This window comes from Nicotiana tabacum, chromosome 23, assembly GCF_000715075.1.
Source record: "Nicotiana tabacum cultivar K326 chromosome 23, ASM71507v2, whole genome shotgun sequence".
Lineage (NCBI taxonomy): Eukaryota > Viridiplantae > Streptophyta > Magnoliopsida > Solanales > Solanaceae > Nicotiana > Nicotiana tabacum.
This window is the reverse complement of record NC_134102.1, coordinates 101,059,839-101,067,967: the sequence shown is the minus strand read 5'-3', so window position 1 is coordinate 101,067,967 and position 8,129 is coordinate 101,059,839.

Below are 8,129 nucleotides of genomic sequence, written 5' to 3'. Positions count from 1 at the left end.
CGTCAGGTCACCATGACTGTGACATAATATGCCATCAGGTTCAATAAGTTAGCGCATCATATTCCTACTTTGCTTCCTACAACCAGAGAGCGAGTCCACATACTCATTAGAGGACCCAATTATAATCGTAAAATTTTGTACGACTCGGGAGCTATAGGCTGATACTTCATTTCCGCTAGTAGTAGAACTTGCCAAGATATTAGAACGTGTTCGGGGTGATGAAAAAAAGAAACTAAGGAGACCAAGATGTCTCGAGGTTCTGGGGATTCAGTGGATTCTACTATGCAAGTATAAATCATTATGGCGGGGGCTCGGGCAGTCGGCTAGCCCGGTCCGCACATCGAATTACTCGGTGTGCTCCAGTAAGTTTGTTTAATGGACCACCGACATGAGTTTCCTACAATGGTTATTCCAGTTATCTGGCACAGACTCAATATGAGCAGCCAAACCCGCAAAGGGGTTGTTATGAATACGTTGATACTAGGCACATCATGAAAATAAAAATTGTCCCAAACTTGGGAGAGACATATTTCATCAAAGCACTCAGGCTACGTGCCCCATTGCAGTTACTACACCACCCACACAACTAGTTAGGGGTGGAGGACAGACAGGTAAAAGGCGTCCTAGAGGTGGAGACCCAGCTGTTGATATATTTGTTTTACGGTATGGCGGAGGTCGCTACATCAGATGGTGTCATTACAAGTACGACCTCGATTTAATATAAAGGAATAATTTTCTTAACTTGATTCGGTTCTCAGTATCGAAATTAGTCCTCCTATGGTGCTCCACTTATGAGTGAGCTTAGTAATTCTATAATCTACTTATGTGTTTACTCATGTTGGGAGATTCCATGGAGATAACTACGCCTATCATTCCATGTTGGTCACTAATAAGACCTGTGAGGTTAAATGTGGCTTTCTGTTACTCATTTCGGTAAGTTTTGATGTAATTTACGGATAATTAATTACAAATTATGAATTATATGCCCTACCAGTTTGGGTTCATTATGTGTTGTGATTTTGTTTAATGAAAATTATTTAGAAGGAGCAAATGAAAATTTTGATTGGCACGATGTGCATATTACTTGTGATTCAGAACCGAGGACGAGATTCTTGCATTTTAATATAAACTGATATGTCTAACCGAGCTACGAGCTACGGTGGAAGTTATATAAGGACGAGATCCTTGTGAGAAAAAATTCTTGTGTTTAAGTTCTCCCTTGTGAAATTTAATTTGTATTATAGTACTAATAGGGAGTCATGCCTGTTAGGTTTATTTGAAAATTCTATATGAAATTCTTTGTGCATACTTGCCAATTTTGTGTTGTAATTATTGAGTTTTAACCTATGAGGTAGGGTCCCGCCCAGGTGACGTTAAATGTGACTCATTAATTCGGGTAAATAATTATGAGGTCTTCATGCCTTGTGTCTCGTTATCAGTATTGTGAAGGTTTGAAATAAGATTTTTGTTAACATGAAGTTAATTGACGATTCTGTAATTGATTATGAACAACTATTAAGACCAGATTGACCCAGAAGGGTGCTCCGTTCATATGGACCGAGGAATGTGAGGAGAGCTTCCAAAAGCTCAAGACAACTTTGACTACAACCCCAATGTTGGTATTGCCTATAGGTTCAGGGTCTTATATTGTGTATTGTGATGCGTCGCGTATTGATCTCGACGCAGTGTTGATGCAAGACGGTATGGTAATTGCCTACGCATCCAGACAGTTAAAGGTGCCAAAGAAAATTATCCTATACACAACCTTGAGTTAGCAGCTATTGTTCATACCTTAAAGATTTGGTGGCATTATTTGTATGATGTCCATTGCGAGGTCTACACCGATCACCGAAGTCTACAACATCTGTTTAAACAGAAGGATCTTAATTTGTGGTAGCGGAGATGGTTGTAGTTGCTTAAGGATTATGATATCACGATTCTCTATCATTCTAGGAAGGCCAATGTAGTGGATGATGCCTTGAGTCGTAAGGCAGAGAGTTTGGGCAGCTTAGTATATTTACCGGTAGTAGAGAGGCCTTTAGCCTAGGATGTTCAAGCCTTGGCCAAACAGTTTGTAAGACTGGATATTTTTGAGTCGGGACGAGTTTTGGCTTATGTGGTTTCTCAGTCTTCTCTTTATGATCGTATTAGAGAGCGTCAGTATGATGACCCCCATCTGTTTTTCCTTAAGGACACAGTTCAGCACGGTGATGCCAAGGAAGTCACCATTAGAGATGAAGGTGTATTATGGATGCAGGGCAGGCTATGTGTGCCTAATATAGATAGTTTACGTGAGTTGATTCTCCAGGAGGCTCATAGTTCGCGGTACTCCATTCATCCGGGTGGTGCAAAGATGTATCAAGACTTGAGACATCACTATTTGTGGAGGAGGATGAAGAAAGACATAGAGAAATATATAGCTCGGTGCCTAAATTGTCAGCAGGTGAAGTATGAGCATCAACGACCAGGTGGATTGCTTCAGAAGTGTGAAATTCTAGAATGGAAATGGGAGCGGATCACTATGGATTTCATTGTTAGGCTCCCACGAACTCAGAAGAAGTTCGACGCAGTTTGGGTGATTGTGGATAGATTGACCAAGTCAGCTCATTTCATTCCTTTAATTACTACTTACTCTTCAGAGCAGCTGGGGTACGTAGTATACATCACGGTTTTGGAGGGCAGTACAACGTGAGTTGAGTACTCGGGTAGAGTTGAGTACAACATTTCACCCTCAGACGGTCGGGCAGTCCGAACGCACTATTCAGATACTGGAGGATATGCTTCGTGCGTGTGTGATAGATTTTGGGGGTGCTTGGGATCAGTTCTTACCACTTGCGGAGTTTGCTTATAACAACAATTACCAGTCAAGCATTCAAATGGCTCCGTATGAGGCCTTGTATGATAGGCGGTGTCGGTCTCCAGTGGGTTGGTTCGAACCGGGCGAGGTTAGACTATTGGGTACAAACTTGGTTAAGGATGCCTTGGAAAAGGTTAAGTTGATTCAGGATCGACTTTGTACAGCCCAATCTAGATAGAAGAGTTATGCGGATCAAGAGGTTCGTGATGTTGCATTCATGGTTGGTGAGCGGATATTGCTACGGGTTTCGCCTATGAAGGGTGTGATGAGGTTCGGGAAAAAGGGCAAGTTGAGCCCTAGGTATATTGGGCCTTTTGAGATTCTTGAGAGAGTTGGGGAGGTGGCTTACAGACTTGCACTATCACCTAGTCTCTCTGCAGTTCATCCGGTATTCTATGTTTTTATGCTTCGGAAATATCACGGCGATCCATCTCATATGTTAGACTTCAGTTCGGTTCAGTTGGACAAGGATCTACCTTATGTTGAGGAACTAGTGGCTATTTTAGATAGGCAGGTTTGAAAGCTGAGGTCAAAGAACATTGCTTCCGAGAATGTTCAGTGGAGGGGTCATCCGCTCGAGGAGGCGACTTGGGAGACCGAGCATTATATGCGCAGCTGTTATCCACCCTTATTCACCAGCTCAGGTACTTTTTCTAACTCTGTTCGAGGACGAACGTTTATTTTAGAGGTGGAGAATGTGATGGCCCAAAATGTCATCTTTAAATTCAATAGCTAATTCTGTGTTCTAAGACCTCGAAAAATACTATTTATCATTCCTCGACTTGCGTGCACAGTCCGTAAAATTTTACTGAAAGTTTTTATGTGAAAAATGGATTAAAATGTGAATTAGAGCTTCAAAACTCAACTAAGTTGACTTTGGTCAACATTTTGAGCAAACGGACTCGAATCAGTGTTTTGACAATCACGGATTCCGAGATGTGGGCCCCACAAGCGATATTTGAGCTAATTTCGGATTTTATAGAAAAATATAGTATTTTCTTATGAAATTGATTCCTATAATTTTTGTTGACTGTATCGAATTAATTATGACTAGATACGAGTCAATCGGAGTCGGAAAATCGAGCAAAAAACATACTACTTAGTTAAATTGGAGCAAGTCGAGGTTAGTGCTTGTCTAACCTTGTGTGTGGGAAATTTTTCCTAGGATTGGTATTGTTGTGATTATTGAAATGTATTGAAAGTCGTGTACACGAGGTGACGAGTGTGTACACGAGCTAAATGTGAAAGATTATAATTTTAAATTGTGTAGATCACTGTTGCGCATTTATTAAATTATTTTATCTTGTTATATTCTTCATCATTGATCTGAAATATATACCTTAAATTTGTTTGACCTTTTTCTACTAAATGTTTTACCTGTTCAGTTGAAACTTGGTTTCTTTTATTCTGTGTATTATTTGAAGATTGATTTTCTTTAAATTAAATATTATTAATATGAAGTATTTGACAATTTTAAATTTGATATTGAAGCAACGTATTAAAGATTTTGAAATATTATTTTCCTGAATTATTTATTCCTGAATATTTATGTAAGATTTTCGTACTCATTGTGATGGAGCCGTGAACTCTTTATTGTGGAAAAATATTATTGATGATTTATTTTGGCATGAGCCGTGAGCTCTTTATTGTGAAAAAATATTGTTGTTGAATTATTTTGACAAGTTATATTATTTGAGCACTTGAGGTGCACATTGTGATATATTGTGATATTCATACACATGCGGTAGTATAAGGTCTGGGTATTGAAACGCATGTGGTGAGATAAGGATGGCTTGATACGTGTGGCTAGTATGGAAAACTAATAGAAGTCATGCGGTGTGATAAGGATGACTAAAACGCGGGATGCTATTTCGGGAATAATGTTTTCTTTCAAATAAATTGTGAAGGCTCCCGCGGTGAGATAAGGAAATGAGATATTATGAATTTATTTATGATTTGGGACTACGAGGCGGTACCTCGGGAGTGCCCTTGTTGATATTGATTTATGGCCGCAGTTGCCTTTGATTAATTGTTGTGATTTTCTTGAAGTTGAAAGAAAATTTTATTTTGTTTCCACGAGATATTAATTGCCATTATTTGGTGTAATTAAATGTGACATACTACTTGATTCATTTTCATTGTTATTTTATCTTATTATATTGTTTAAACATTTTACCATGTCATTATTTATTCTCTAGTAGGGCCTGACCTGACCTTGTCACTACTCTACCGAGGTTAGGCTTGGCACTTACTGGGTACCGCTGTGGTGTACTCATACTACGCTTCTGCACATCTTTTTGTGTAGATCCAGGTACATCTTATCAGACCAGGCATCAGTAAACTAACTGTACGAGGAGACTTCGAGGTATATCTGTCAGCGTCCGCAGACTCTGGAGTCCCCTTCTATCTTACCATGTTGTCTCCCTTATTTATTTTAGACTCTGATGTATAGAGACATGTAGAATAAATTCTTAGAAGCTTGTGACTTATTTCTACTGGATTTTGGGAGTTGAAATTGTTTGAATTGTAGTTTATTTATTTAAGATATTTATTATTATTCCGCATTGATAGGCTTACCTAGTCTTAGAGACTATGTGCCATCACGACATCCTACAGAGGGAATTTGGGGTCGTGACACAACAACCATAGAAAGTGTGCACCCATCTGCTAGAATCCAACAACATATACCTTGTTGGCCATCCCTACATCACTGTCACCAAGTCTTACAATTCAAGGGGATTTGTTAGCATGGGTTATATTTCTATAAAGGGTGCCTGGGTCAAGAAACATGAAGTTGAAACCATGTGATAACCCAAAATGTCATCTTTAAATTTAATAATTAATTATGTGTTCTAAGACCTAAAAAACTAATTGTCACTCGTCGACTTGCGTGCGAAGTCCGTAAATCTTTCCGGAGTGTTTTTATGTGAAAAATGGATTAAAATGTGAAATAGAACCTTAAAACTCAGTTGAGTTGACTTTGGTTAATATTTTGAGCAAACGAACCCGGATCAGTGTTTTGATAGTTCCGGTAGGTCCGTATCGTGATTTAGGACTTGGGCGTATGCCCGGAATTTAATTTGGAGGTCCCTAGCTCAAGTTATGACCATTTAACAGAAACTAGTAATTTAAAGGCTAAAGATTTTCAAGTTTGACCACGGGGTTGACTTTTTGATATCAGAGTCAGAATCTAGTTCCAAAAATGTTCATAGCTCCGTTATGTCATTTATGACTTGTGTGCAAAATTTGAGGTCAATCGGACTTGATTCGATAGGTTTTAGCATCGAATGTAGAAGATGGAAATTTCATAAGATTAAAGTTTCAAGTGAGTTCGTACAAGAGCTAACTTCAAATGAGCATAAATCTCATGATACGAAGTTGTATATGGTGTATTACCTATCAAATGAAGCTGTGATATCGGAATTGGATAATTTTTGTATGGTTGAACTCGTAGCGGAACGGGTGTTCGGATTTCGCGAGTGTTTCCTGGACATGGGACGTGGGTCCCACAGTCGAATATTTAAATGAATTTAGGATTTTTATCCGGAAAATTATTAAATTCATATGGAATTAATTCGTATGATTCGTATTGAGTAGATCAAATTGTTTGTGAATAGATTTGAAGCTTTTGGAGACAAATCTAAAAGGAAAAGTTGTGGTCTAGTAATTGATTGGAATTTGCAAAGCGAGGTAAGTGTCGTGGTTAACCTTGACTTGAGGGAATAGAACCCTTAATTTATTTGTTATGTGAAATGCATGTGAACGATGTATAGGCGAGGTGACGAGTGTCTATACGTCGTCAAATTGATTTTTGTCTACTTACTTAAAAAATTATAAATTGTTTTAAATCATGAATTAATTATTATAATAATTATTTCTCTCCTATTCTTCGTCAAATATTAATCCTTGAATTCTTGCACTTGTGACACCAATTCTGGGATGTGTATGGATTATTCACTATATTTCAGACCATACTTCCGCATTTATTCCTTTGTTATTAATAAATTTTTAAATTGTTTAAAAATGACTAATATTATTCTAACGTTGGCTTGCCTAGCAAGTGAAATGTTAGGCGCCATCACAGTTCCAAGGTGGTAATTTCGGGTCGTGACAATTTGTATCAGAGCACTAGGTTATATAGGTCTCACGAGTCACGAGCAAGCTTAGTAGAGTCCGAAGGATCGGTACGGAGACGTCTGTACTTATCTTTCAGAGGCTATGGAGTTTAGGAGCAATTTCACTTATATTCTACTCTGTCATGCGATTTTATTCTATCATTGATGATTGAACTTTTCTATTTTTGTCCACTCGCAAATGACGAGAACACGCACTGTGTCTACAACCGGACATGAGCCAGAGCCCCCAGTGACAGCTACGACTAAGGGCAAAGGCCGAGGTCGAAGTCGCGCTAGAGGTCGAGGTAAATGCAGAGGTAGAGCTCAGTCCAGAGCTCGAGCAGCCGCACCTGTTGTAGAACCTTAGGTGGATCTTCAGGAGGAGGTTCCAGTTCAGAATGTACCAATTGGACCAGTTCAGGTCCCGGAAGGTTCATAGCCACTCCAGTACTTCAGGACGCTCTAGTCCGTTTGGTGAGTCTTATGGAGGGCGTGGCCCATAATGGTACATTTTCAGTGGCGCCAGCCGTCTCACAGGCTGGGGGAGGAGCACAAACTCCTACTACTCCTATTGTGGAGCAGATAGCTCCCCAGAATCAGGCTCCAGCAGCCCCGCCAGTTGGGGTAGTTCAGCCGGTTGTTGCGGCATAGACCGGTGATAGGCCCGCCATGTCTTTTGAGGCCTTATTGAGACTGGATAAGTTTACCAAGCTCTTTCCAGTCCACTTCAGTGGTACACCTTCTGAGGACCCACATGATTATCTTGAACGTTGCCATGAGGTGCTGCGGAACATGGGCATAGTTGAGACCAATGTGGTTGATTTTGCTGTATTTTAGATGACGGGCTCCGCCATGAGGTGGTGGAGGGATTATACATTGACTAGCCCAGTTGGATCGCCTGCACTTATCTAGGAGCAATTCTCTCAGCTATTTTTGGAGAAGTTCCTTTCTGTCACACTGAGAGAGGACTTCCACAAGCAATTTGAGCGTCTACAGAAGGCAATATGACTGTTACTCAGTACGAGTCCCGTTTTGTGGATTTGGCTCGTCATGCTCTCCTTTTACTACCTACTGAGGGAGAGAGAGTGAGGAGTTTTATTGAGGGTCTCACTCACCCTATCAGGCTTCAGATGGCCAAGGAGACCGGAAGTGAGATT